The following is a 13,814-nucleotide window of genomic DNA, read 5'->3' as shown; positions in this document are numbered from 1 at the left end:
GTATAAAAGGACCAATGTTTTCTTTTATTGGTTTTTCTACTAACATCCGTTATGTATTGTCACCCTTGCCTATATTCGACACACACTTTACATGTAAGTATGTCCATTGCTTTAACCGTTTATTCGTCTCTCGTGCCACACTAGAATACAATGTTGGTGTCTATCCCTCCACAAGAGCTTGTGTAACACTACCTTTCATACCACTGTACCATATAGTTAAGCAAGGATCTATGCCCATCTTTAGACCACGTAGAGATGACAGGCAACACTCCCTGCAGGGAGCCAAGGAGCAAACACTCGCTCTTGGCTAGCGTACTCACATATACTAATAATAAAAGATTCATTACATCTGCGCTACCTTACACCCAGCTCGCCCCCTACCATACTCTGTAGGGCCACATTCCGGCCTCTTACACACACACACAAACACACACGTGGACTAGTACACACATACTCGCACCAAACATACATACATACAACTACCCAAATGCACACACACACCACACACACACACACACACACACACACCACACACACACACAACACACACACACACCACACACACACACACACAAACACACACACAGACACACACAGACAGACAAACACACACACACACAACACACGCACGACGTGCGCGCGGCGCACACACACACACACACACACACACACACACACACACACACACACACACATGCTTATAAGCACATATAAATCATGAAATGCATATGCAGATACCAAATATCACCAAGAGGAAAATGAAATCATAACCATAACAAGCAACAGCGGAAATGCCATCATAGTCTGAGTGACAAGGGAAGGGAGGCAGCTTGGTCTAGTACGTTGAGGGAGGAACACGTAAAATTTTGTGTTGAAAACAAGTCGTTGTATCGTGTACCTTCTGTCTTGTAGTTAGTACTCTGCTTTGATTTTATATTGTGAATGTCGTTCATACCACGTGTGGGCGCCTGTGTGATTTATTCTTCATTAATTCTTTATTCTTTAAACTCGGTTTATGATGCGTGAGTCGTCATTAATCATCAAAGAAAACGTTGTGAGTACCGGTAACTCTGCTACAGAACTTTATTTTTATATAAAATCAGTGCTCTACGATGTGCTTATTGTGCTTTCACAAATATCGTATTTCAACTGATCTCAATGAGCAACAGTGACATCAACAGTAGCAACATTCGCTTTTAATTTTATATTACATAAAGATCGTTAGATCGGTAGGTATTATTGGAAATAAACATTAACAAAGAATCAGCCTTGAAGAGTTTTAATTATTGATCACTTTTCATTAAAAAACTTCTCTCGCAAAGAATAACAATGAAACTATTTAATTTTCAAAATAATTAAAAATAATATTCAACGGAGGTGAGATTCACGCAATCGCTGAGGGAGAACTGATTTCTCCACTGCTCATGCCAGAGAAGGATAAGTCGGTATGCGAAGCTTAGTCCTAGCCGGGCTATGCCCATGAGGGGGGCCCGGCCTGTGTCGACTAATGCCGACTCGCTCACGTGTGTCAGCTGGTGCTGATCGGCTGACCTAGTCCTACCGCCGTGGTGGCCAGCCACGCAGAATACAGCGACAGTTGCAACTTCTCGCGCCTGGGCGGGCGCGAACCGCCGACCCCTCGGATGAGATTGGCGACACGTTACCGACTGCTTAGCCGGGAACCCTCTCATGCATGGATCTCGTGGCCCAATTTCCCTTTTATTTTATTGTGATGTCAGGGCCAATGCCACGATTGTTTGGGCCCGATTTTTTGGCGGTTTAAATTTTAATAGCCGGGGGGGAAATAAGGACACGGGGAAGAAGACAATTAATTAGCCAAAGAAAAAAGTATGATTTTCAATAATAAAATTAGTTTCGTCATGGCCTTTTGAAGAGGGGCAAGGCTCCCCAAAAATATAGTAAGAACGGGAGTGCTACCCTTTGAAGGTTTTGTAAAGTGTACAATTTCCCTTTGCACTCTAAGAAAGAAGGTTTTTCTGCAGCCGGGGGGGGCAGAAAATTTAAAAAAAAAGGGAAAGGGAAAAAACCCGTCCCTCTTTTCGTCAGGGGTTCAAAGGGAAATTTCCCCAGGGAGCCCATTTTCCCCTCCTTTGGGATTTCGGGTTTTTAAATAAATGGCTGGGAAAAAAGGGTTTTAAACCCAAACAAACTTTTTTGAGAATCTCGGATGGGCAAAAGGAACCGCGTTGACGGAGGTTTTTGCCCAAAGTAAGGGGCGAACTCCCTTTTCAAAATAAAGCCCAGAAAGGGGGGGAGAAGACATTTTTGGAAAGGGGGAAAAAACGAGCGGGGAAAGGAGTGAGAAACGCAGGGGATTGGGGGCCCTAGAGGGGTTTCCCCCGAAAAATTTTCCTCTTTCCCCCCTTGTCCCCTTCCCTGTCTCAAACGGAAAAAAGGGAAACTTGGTCCCGTTTTAAATATTTTTCCGGGAACCCCCTCGTGGGGGAGGGTTTGGGGGAAACCCTTTTTTGGGAAACCGACAAGGGGGGTTACGCCCCCCCGTTTGTTTAACCTCGAAGGAAATTACGGATTCAGGGGGCCCGTAATACCCTCCGCTGTCTATTTACCACAAAAATTTTCACTATGGGTTTTCAAAATTTTCCTCATAGAGAATTGCCCTCACTCGAGAAAAATTCACCCCGCGCTCCTGCTCCCGAAACCCACCCCGTTTGTCAGGTTGATATCGACGGTCCCAAACGGCCCATCTTCTCAATTTGTGTTAAAAGGGTTTTATTTTTGGAAGTGACTTTTTTTTTACGGAAGGTGCGTGCCAATTTTTGAATTTCGTTGCGTCGACCGGGGCCCCCGATGCTAAAGGACAAACCCGGGACGCTTCTCCCCGTGAATAGGGGGAGGATTTCCTGGCGGGGGGGGGGGGCTTCCCTCGGGGGGGGGGCACGGGGGCACAGCCCCCTTGTATAGAAAACATAGTGACTAATGGGTTTACCGCGATTACACCCAGAGTTCGAAAATTTTCACACGCCCGGAAATCCCGAAAAAACTAGTCACCGGGCATCACTTTGCAGCCCCGGGAAACGTAGCCACACCCTGATTTTTTAGAAAAGGGTTAAGAAAAGAATAAGAAGGATGGGGTCCAAGGGCGCAGCCCCGGTAGAAAAAAAATAGGCCAAAGGGCCCAAAGGGGTACATCCCCTAGCTAGGAAAAAGAATAAGGGGGCCTTGTACATTCCAAATCCTTATTTTTTGGGCATGGTTGCGCAGCCACAGGGCATTTTTGGAAAAACCAAAAAGCAAGAAAAAATTTGGAGAGCAATAAAAAAGTTTAAAAAACGAGTAAAAATAAAGAATAAGCAAATAAAAACAAAAAAAAAAAACCCCAAATGGGAAAAATATGAACCCAAGAGTAGCCCCCATTTGTAGGGAAAAAGTTTATTCTATTTCTTTTCCGAAAAAACGAACCAAAAATAAACAAAACCAAAGTAATAAAAAGCGAACGAACCCATTTTTGGCCCGGGGGAAAAAACGTTGGAAAAAAGCCCTTTTTAAAAATTTTACCGTTCGGTGGGGGGGCCCCAAACCAAAAAAGCAAATGTTTTGGTTTACGTTTAAAGGTTTATTTACACCTTTGGGTTTAATCATTTTTATTTTCAGTTTGAAGCATAAAAAAAAAAAAAAGGGTATGGGGCCTGGGTGTGGGGGGGGGGGGCTAGGAATCCCCCTTGGAACCCAAAGGGGCCCCCGTAGCAATTCTGATTTACATTTAGGGAAAAACAAAAAAAAAATTGGGGTAGCCGCCACCAGGGGACTGGGGCCCCGCCCCTTAGATTTTTTTTAAAATTTATTTGGGCCCGATTCGCCCGATCCTGGAGGCTTGGTTCAGTTTTTATAGCGATAGATCGTTGTTTATTTATTTTTAAATTTTTTTTTGGGGTTCAATTTTTTCAGTGATATTTAGGAAACTTTTTGATTTTAAGGTAAAAAAAAATCTTTGTTGAAAAGGATCAAAGTGTATTTTTCTTTGTCAAAGACATTACAAAACAAAAATTACACAAACGAATTACGGACACACATGAACAACAGACAAATTTAGGACACTTGCCCCAAACAATATAAAAAAAAATTACAGAAACTGTAGTAATAAATTACGGACGAACAAAATAAAAATAGCACTTTAAAAGGGGAAAAGAAAACACTACACTAATGTTTGAAAAATTAAAACAGACATTTCCAAATGTTCGTTATGATTCAACTAAGGGGAATTTTCTCCCCACTATCGGCTAGCACTCGTTATAATAAAAGGGCCCCCCCCGGAAATTTCGGTATCGCACGGGAATAAAACCCCTTTGTTTTTTGGGTGGTCCCGAAAGTCCCATCGCCCAAAAACGTCCCTGCAGCGTAAAGGGTTACGTCTCTCCCGGCGACAAGGTAGCGTCTCTGCAGCGCCCAAGGTGCGTTCTCCACCGCCCTGGCCGGCTCCCCTGGGGGAAAACCCCCGTGACCTGGCGGCGGGAAAATAGGCCCTTTGAGGGTATGCCGCCAGTAACAAGAGGTTAGTGACGGGACCCCCTACGCAGCGGTTCGGAGACGTCGTCCGAAAATGACGGAAAGCGGAAGTCATTGTGATGTCCCAAAACCGTGGTATCCGTTGTCCAAGTCCTGGGGGTGACCTGGGGGGAAAAAGAGAGGTCACGGGGGGGGAAGAAAGGGGTGTTCCCCTACAACCGGCCCCCCCCCAGACGGGCCCCCCCCCCGGCAAGCCCCCAAACCCAAACCTGGGACGGGCGTTTAAAACGTAAAAATGCGCCCGTCCCTAGCCCGGGTTTAAACGGCCCCGCCATGATGGGGTGCTTGGCGGGTTTCCCCCTGGCGTCGAAGGGGCAGGAGCTGCAGGGCGAGGCGGGGAACAGAAAAAAGCCCGTTAAAATAGGCTTAGGTGGGAAACCCAAAAGGGGCACGGGCGACCCCTGAAAGGCAAAACGCTTCCCCCCCCAAGGACTCGGGTGTAAGGCTTGGAAACAAAGACGACGGGAAAAGGAAAAATCTGGCAGGTCATGTGGGGATTTAAAAATCAGGCCCGAAAGTTCCCCTATGTTTCTTTCAATTCCCTGAAAAAGGGCCCTGCTCCTGAAATGCGAGATTAAGCTAGTTTTTTTAATTTTTTAAAAAACCCCCCCGGGGGGGGGGGTTTAAAAACAGAAGACCCCTAAAAAATCGACAAGCAAATAAAGTTCACCGAAGCTTTTCAAAAAAAAAAAAGAGGGAGGCCCGACATTAACACATTTTAGTAATGCACAATTTGTAATGGAAAAGCACAAATACACATGGAAAATACCCCAAAAAACTAATCAATATATAAAAACAAAAAAATACTAATACCAAAAATATACAAGACAAATACACCCCCAGAATAATTTCAATCTTTCCAAAAAAAATTCATCGTGTGCAGCTTTATATAAATTTAACTAGCGAATAGAACGAAGCATTTGGGGGATCTTACAAAACCCAAAACAATATTCATTGGACATCGGATCAATATCAGCTGAAACAACCATTTTTTTTCCCGGGTTTAACAACGCCTCGGGCCCCTAATTTCCTTTAAATTTATTATTTTATTTTAAAAGGTACGATTTTTCTATGAACTCTAGCCGTTTTTAAAAAATTAATGTCTTTAAAGATATATGCTACTGGCCCAAATTTTTTTTTTAATTATAGGGGGCCGATCCATCAGAGGGGCAAACCTGCATAACCCCGACCTGGGGGGTCTTTTTGCAAAAAACCCAAAAATCCCCCCTGAGTTCTGGAAAAAGCCCTTTTTCCTTCTATCAACTCCCTCCCTATTTTTTCTTAACCTTCGCGTTCCCGTGGGCCCCCCCCCCCGTCGCGAGCAGCTAAAAAGTTAAATGACGTTCCGATCTCGCCAAAATCTCGTTTGGGGGGTTTTTGAGACCGAGGGAAAGGTGCAAACCGGGGTCCCGGGAAAAGTACAGAGGCTGGTTTTTCACAGATCTAGGAAAACGGTGTGAGGGCTAATCACCCCGTATTCTGTCGGGTATTCCAAGTACGAGGCGTTTTCTTCGGGAAATGCCTTTCTAAAAAGTTTTTTGATTTCGCGGTTTCATCGTCGAATAGTCCATTAGAAGCTGGGTTTTATGGGGTGGTTTTACGCGTTTTTGTTTTCCCAGCAATTTACAGATTTCTCTGAAAAATACTCGCCTGAAAAATTTGTCCCATTATCTGAAACAAGTGCGGGGGCCCGAAAAGCTTATATAGGTGAAATTAAGGAGGGTTTGGGTGTGTGCGCTCCCTTTTTGGCAGGGGACCAAATGATGAACCCCGGTTTAATTTTCTTTTGATAGTTTGTACTTTCCCGTCGCCATTATTTCAAACAGCAGGTCAAACAGATCAACCCCAAACCGTTTTAATGGCTCCCTTTGCCCGGGGGATTGGCTTTCCAGAGGAGCAGCCCCAAGGATCCCTCTTCCGCTTTTGACAGTTGGGAGGAAAGAAGTCCCTTTTTGCAGTTTGCAAAACCCTTAGGGAACCAAAAAAAATTATAGTTCTTATACGTTTAAAATATCCCCGGAGGAAAAAGGCCCTTTTGTAATGCAATATTTTTCATTGCCAGGGCGAAAATTTAGGTGGCAAATATGAGTTGAAAATCACTAAGCCCGATGGGAATTCTCGCACGGGTATAATACGCCCTTGGTTTTCCTGAAAATTTTTCTAACGAGCAGGGGTCTTTCACGTGGCAAGGCCCTTTCCCTTTAACAAAATTTTATTACCCCGCGGCATAATGGATCTAAATCTGAATTTTTTAAACTGGTCGGGATCTACGATGGACAAATCATCGCGGTACGGCCTTTATAAAAGATCCCGGGACATGGGGGGGGGGCACCCGGTTTTAAGTTATTTTACAATCGTAAAAGCTATTTTTATGACTCCACGAGACATCTTCGCGGAAATTATTTGGGGCGTTTTAAAAAAAAAAGGTTAAAAGGGCCGGTTTTATCTGTAAAACCTCAAAGGTTTCCCTAAAACCCTACGCGTCGAAAGCACGTATTCTTCCACGCGCAAGCGCCTCGGCGTCGGTGGCGCGTATGGACTTCGGCGCCCTTAAAATTCCCACTGAATAGGCACGGCGTACGGTTTTTCCCTTTGCAACGTTTCATTTGGCACGGGCCCATTTTCAACATTAGAGCGTCTGTTTTGGGAATTTTGAATGGGAGATTAAAGTTTGGTCTCCGAAGGAAAGGGGGAGGGAAAAATAAAAGCCTTTTCAAATCCCCCAAAGCTTTCCTTTCCCTCAAACCCCCCTGAAATTCTTATCTTTTCCGGTTTAGGGGACGTTAAAGGCGCGGGCGATTAGTGGGCGTAATTGGGAATTGGGCCGGGGAAAAAAACCAATTGTACCCAAAAAAAAATTTACTTCCATACTAGCTAGGAAGCTGTTTTTTCGGGGTTGGGGTCACGCCGTTGGGGGAACAACAAATCCCAGGGAATTTAATTCTTGGGAGCCAAATTTACATTATTTTGGTTGAGCTTAAACCGCTTGCTCAATTAAAGCAAAGGGCTCTTCCCAAAATTGTTATGTGGTCACAAAAATTTTTTAATAAATAACCACGTCGTCCAGATACGCATGGTATGTCTGCCTTTTAAAAAGGTGATTTTAAAAAGAAAATTTACATTCTTGGTAATAGGGCCAGCCGGGTTTTAGGCCGTATGGCATAGCCCGGGAAATTTCCCCCAAATTAGTGCCGTTTTGAAAACGCGGTTTTTTGGCCCGTGTCGGGGGTTTTAAATCAATTTACCAATACCGGAAAAGGATCTAGGAGGAAAAAAAAAATGTTCTGCCCCAGCTGGGGTATCTCTTCCTTCGAGGAAGAGGATAAAAGTCGGCCGGGCGTGTGCGCGTTTTAAATTTTAAAATCTAATTTCAGAATCTAAAAATATGGGCTTTCTTTCGGACTAGGACTATAAAGGGGAAATCCCCAAAGGGAAGTGGAGGTCTATCACCCCCCTATTTGCATTTTTGGCATCTTCTTTAATTTTTGTTTTTCCTTTGGGTAATTCCCAAAGCCTGGTTTGAAAGGGCGTGGGATCACCATAGGGGTTTTTTGGGTGGTATATATCGGTACGACGCCATGTCACCCTTTTTTCCCTCAAAGAGTTCTTGTGAGAATAAAATACCGATCTTAATCTCTCTTGATGCAGGGTGATTGAGAGCTAACTCTGATAAAAGATCTGTTTGGCTTTTTTTTGGCGCTTATTCGCCCGCGCATATTTTATTGACGACCCGCTCGTTTTTAAACCCAAGGGGTTTTAAAAAATAACCAATTTTTGGGTTTTTAAAGAAATTAGTGGTTTGCCGTTAAGAAATTTTAAACCCCGGGAAAACCTCCCCTTTCAAACTAAAAACCCCCGGGGCTTTTTTGTTGGGGGAAAATTTCCCTTTTTGGAAGGAAAAAACCCGCCCTTTTTAAAAAGTTGAAAGGGGGAGGGTTTGAACAAATTAGTTAAAAGAAAAAGGGCTTTCTAACGGGGATAGGGGAGGGTTTTGTTGAAACCCCGGGTTTTTAAAAAACACCCTAAAAAGGGGTTTGGGGGGAAAATTAACCCTTTTTAAAGGCCCCAAAGGGAAACCCCTGTTTTTAATTTTGGAACTTTAGGAGGGGGGGCCCCCCCTTTTTTCCCCTTTTTTTCAAAATGTAAACCCAAGGATTTCCTTTTCCGGGACCAAAAAACCAATTGGGGGAAAGGTTTAAAAGGGGGAAACTTCCCCCATAAACCTAAATTTTTTCCTACTTCCCCATACTTTTCCCGAAAACTTTCCCCAAAATTAATTCTTAAAACCCTAACCAAACCCTTTTTTCGGGGACCCCGGGCCCCCACCCTTTCGTGAAAAGGGAACGGCTTTTGGGGGGGGGGGGGCCCAAAAATTCCTTGGGTTTTCTTTTCGAATTGGTGCCCCGTGTTTTTCGTGGGCGCGAGGGCTACCGGGGGGGGGCTTTTACGAAGGAGTGGTTCCGGGGGGGGGTGGGGGGTTTTCGGGGAAAAGTTTCTTATTTAACATGGGGGGAATTTTTCCCCCCGGGGGTATTAAAATTTGGTTCCCCAAACCCCAAAAAAATTTTTAATTAAGCTGGATGCCAGGGAAATTCCAACCCAATTTTTTAAATTTTTTTTTCTAACCGTTTCGGGTCCCCCGGTTATGGGGTTGAAATTAAAAAAGGCGCCCCGGTTTAAAAAATTTGTTTAAAAAAATTAAGGCCCCCATTTCTCGTTTCAAAAAATTTTTTTCGAAAAAATTTACAAAATTGGGTTTTAAAAAGGTCAAAGGGTTTTAAAAGTGCCACCCAAAGTTCGGGGGGGTTTTTTTTCTTCGGGAAAGACTTTATCTTTTCGGGAAGAAGGGCCGGCCCTTTTTAAATTTGCAAAACCCCCCCGGGGCGTTTTTTTTTTAGCAATCAGAAAAAATCAAAAACCCTTTTTCCCGGGGTTTTCCCCCCCCCTTTTTTAATTAAAAAGGTTGGGCATTTTAAAAGGGGCCCCCCAAAAAAGGGGTTTTGGGGGCAGCCGGAAAAAAAGGGAAATTTTGGTTAATAAAAAAAAAAAATTTAAATAGAAAAACCTTTGTGGGGGGGTTTTTGGCCCCAAAAATTTTCCCCTTTAGGGGGGTACTGGCTGCGGGGTCAAACCCGGCCCGGGAAAGGGAAAACGGACCCCAGCCTCTCCGGGGCCCGGCATCATGTTTCAACGAACAGTCCCCACCCCATTTTAAATGAAACCCGCTTTTACTTAAAACCCCAGACATCAAACGAGTTTGTGCGTGGGTTTTGGTAAGATTAGTTTAATAAACATATGTTTATGATACTAATATTTGATAACCTTGTATTTAGGGATTTTCAATGCACAAAGATGTAGAGGTCTGTTTCGCGGTGGGAGCATTTTGCTTCATATTTGGGTTTCCAGACTCGGGGAATCCACCAGGGAAAGGGTTTAGTCAGGTTTTGGGATGGATGGAAAAAATAAACAAAACATTTTTCTTTTCTGAAAAAATTACAAAAAAACATTTTAGGCCGATGGTCTACCCTACCTTGGGCCCCGGCCCGTCTTCAATTGGGCCCTGTGCAGAAGAGCACAAAAAAAATGGGGATTATTTAAGTAAGTTTCTTTTCTCCCATTTTCAAACAGATTTTTTGACCAAGCTTTTTAAAATGCCGGGAGAATTAGTATCTAAACAAGTAAAGGGGCATGTGAAACATGTAAGTTTGCGCCTGAATTCTCGTTTAATAACTGCAAGTTTGAAGTCCTTGAAGAAAATTTCAGAGATACAGTAGGGAAAGAGTGCGAATTGTTCCCCTTAATCCCTTTCCCCTTTTTTAAAATATTTTTTTAAATTTTACTTTTGATATACCGGGTTTTTTGGGGATCATGAGAAAAAAAAAAATGAAACTTGTTCTGTTTTTAAAAAGATAAAAGAGACGAATATTTTCAAATGAAAAGATAATTTTTATTCATACCCCTTTTTTACTTTTTCGCAAGAACACTAAGTTATTTGTGTGGGTTTGCTCATAAGAGTATTCCGATGAAGTCTTTTTTTTAGGAACTTTTGTACCCGAAAAAAATGCATAAAGAATAAAAAAAAAAAAAGGGAAAAAACTAATCGTGTACCATATGTAAATATATATATATTATATATATATAATATATATATAATATAATTTTATAAAATATGTGTGGTGTGTGGTGTGTGTGTGTGTGGTGTGGTGTGGGTGTGGTGGTGTGTGGGTTATGTACACACACAAACCCCCCAAAAACATAACACACACAAAAACCCCAAAAAAAAAAAAAAATATTAATATATATATATTATATATATAAATATATTAAATAAAAGAAAAAAAAGCAAGGACACAAATCCAAAGGACAACCAAGAAACACACCACCAAAACCACGCACGCCCAGCACGGCCCCACCACCACCACACACCACCACCACCACCAACACACACACACACCCCCAAATAATTATACATGAAAAATTTCTTTTCAGGGCGGGAACTGGGCCGCCCCAAGTTATATTCCTTTGTAGCAACAAAAATTATCAAGGAAGCGTGGCAAAGGCTGAGTTTGCTGATCGTCCCCAATTAGAAATGTTACTTTTTCTAACCGATGGACAAGAGCAGGTAAGTAGACATTTTGTGTTTTGTATATGGAATGTTCAGTTAATGTATCACCTTGGTGTTAGTGAAAATATATGCAATACTGCGCACACACACAGACAGAGGGAATGAGAGAGAGGTAGAGAGAGAGACGCACACACGCGTACTGCATCAGGTAGTACACAGCTTACAAAAAACAGCATTACGCAGGTGTCATAATGAGCAACGGCAAGCGATGGCAGAACGCTCGGAGGTTCCTGCTGCGCAAACCTTCGCGATTCGGGAGGGGAAAGACCTACCTGGAGGAGAGCATCTTGGTGGAGGCCAGAGCGCTGGTCAAGGACTTCAGACCCTACGCAGGAACCCCTTGTCACACCCCGGAGTCGCTCAATGTTCCGTCTTGAACATCATCTGGCAGATGGTCGCAAGTATGTCGATCGCTAGTGATCATCATCATCGCAGTTATAGTTGTTGTTATCATTATCATCGTCATCATTTCAATTGTATTTGTTTCATTGTTATCATCATTACACAGACAAGCGCTACGATCTCCACGACAAGGAGGTGCTCGAACCCATCACCATCTTAAGGCCATCGACTCGTCCTCAAGGCTTTGTTGATTGAGTTCACCCCTTGGGCTGAGGAAACTGCTGCCAGAATTCGTGAAGAAAAATTACTGACAGGCATCATGAAGAAGATCAAAAACAGCATAGTGACTTTATTGAAGGTAAACGGACGGTATTATGTATTATTCTTTTTTTCATTCTCCTTTACCATCTGGTAAATAACACGTATATTTTATTGAGGGCGCTCGAATGTATGTGTGTGTGTGTTTCCATACTAATAGATAGTGTTTATACGCATGTATGAAAAATATGTATGTGCTAATCTTACGTAACGCTACGTTACTGGAAACGGCCGGCTTCCCTCAGGGACACGAAGGATTCTCCACAGAGCCACCCTCGACCGGCCAACCCGCGTGACGTCACGATAAATATTTGGGATAGCCATAGACGAAAAGAGCGAAATTGCTGAGTATTTCAGTGGTGAGTTTTTCGTTTTGTATTTCTGCTTATTTAATAGATAAGCGTAAGTTTCGATAAATAAAACATAGAAAGGCACTTCAAATCACAGAAAATGTTGCATTTAAACACAAAATCCTTTTTATAGTCGTATACCAGATATTATTAATATAATTCTTGTCTATTATCATTATTTTCCTTTAACACTTTCGATGACAAATAGGCTATGTATTAGCAGTGAATATGGTAACAGAAGGGCCCAAATGTACTCCCGGCAGAGCTGGATCTGATGAGGATCATCTTCGACTTGTTCGCCGCGGGCTTTGACACGACGGCCAACCCCCTGCGCGGGATCATCCTACATGGCCAGGTTCCCCGAAGTGCAGCGCCGCGTCCAACAGAAAGACGACGAGGTTGTCCGCGCGACACTTTCCCCTCATACCAGCACAAGAGTCGGTAAGTTCACCTGTCTTGCCGGCGAACCACCCGCTGAGATCATAGTCTCAAATAATGTTTGGGGATTTGACTGATGTTGGAGCAATATCCCCTTTCCAGGCTGCCTTTACTCGAAGCGACGATCCAGGAGGTTCTTCGTGCGTCGTCCATGTTTCACAACGGAGTCCAACGCGCAGCTCAAATGTACTTACCGGCAGGCTATTCATCCGAAGGCAAGATCTGCCTCACCCTTCTTCCCCTACGTTCTTCCCAAAAATGTTTAATCTTGCAGGGGTGAATGCATGGGCCAGCTACCATGTCTTCGTTGTAGGTCTGATTGGCTGGGGCTGAGAATGTTTGTTTGTTTTTTAATGCCCCAGAATGCCATAAATAAATCCTTTACCGAAATGCACTGTACCTCAGGGGTCGTGGGTGTTCGGGTGTTCGGGAATATGCCACATGGACTCACGCTACGGGGAAAAAACCACAAGAGTTCCGACCCGAGCGGTTCCTCGACCAAGAAGGAAAGTAAAAACGCCAAAGGAGGGGACTCATACCTTTGGTCAGGTAGCCAAATCCTCCGGCATCGTTATTTTAGAAAGTTCATATCCCATGGTGACTATAATCATGATAACTGTAATGAAACGCAAAAGGCGATAATAATCAGAAATTTTCTAACGCAGGAACGAAGGAGCTGTCTTGGAGAGGCTCTTTCAAGGATGGAACTGTACATCTTCTGGCAGCCCTTCTGCAGAACTTCACTTTCTCTCCCCCAGCGGGCATCGAGGTCGACCTAGAAGCCAACTCAAGCAACCTCTGCACGTCTGTCTAAAGAAAAAAATATTGTCATTAGCATCAGAGAGTGATAACCTACTGGATTGAATCTCTGTAGCAGATTTTCTGGGGTTTAAAACTACAATATTCTGTGAAAACCTAATCAATGTTAGTAGCTTTATGAATTTTGTGTTAGTGTTATACAAGATATCATAATTATGAAAAGTACTGATGTTAAACAAATGTAGAAAAGGTATGAATGGAGTGAATATCATCACAATAAAATTTTAAAAACCGGTCAAATACACACAGAATTTCTTTCACAGTGATTCTTGTATATGAAGATATTCATTGTCATCCATTCTTTTTCTAATTTATTATACTGACATAAGAAAAAATCACATTCTGTAGGGCATTCTCTTTCATAATTTTCTAATTTA

The 13,814-nt window shown here is 43.1% G+C and overlaps 1 pseudogene; it reads left to right on the top strand.

Annotated features, from left to right (window-relative positions):
- The first annotated feature begins 2,188 nt into the window (after window positions 1–2,188).
- Window positions 2,189–13,466, top strand: LOC119571194 (annotated as a pseudogene).
- The last annotated feature ends 348 nt before the right edge of the window (window positions 13,467–13,814 follow it).

The sequence above is a fragment of the Penaeus monodon genome, unplaced genomic scaffold, assembly GCF_015228065.2.
Source record: "Penaeus monodon isolate SGIC_2016 unplaced genomic scaffold, NSTDA_Pmon_1 PmonScaffold_5440, whole genome shotgun sequence".
NCBI lineage: Eukaryota > Metazoa > Arthropoda > Malacostraca > Decapoda > Penaeidae > Penaeus > Penaeus monodon.
This window is presented reverse-complemented; position numbering and strand designations above follow the sequence as displayed.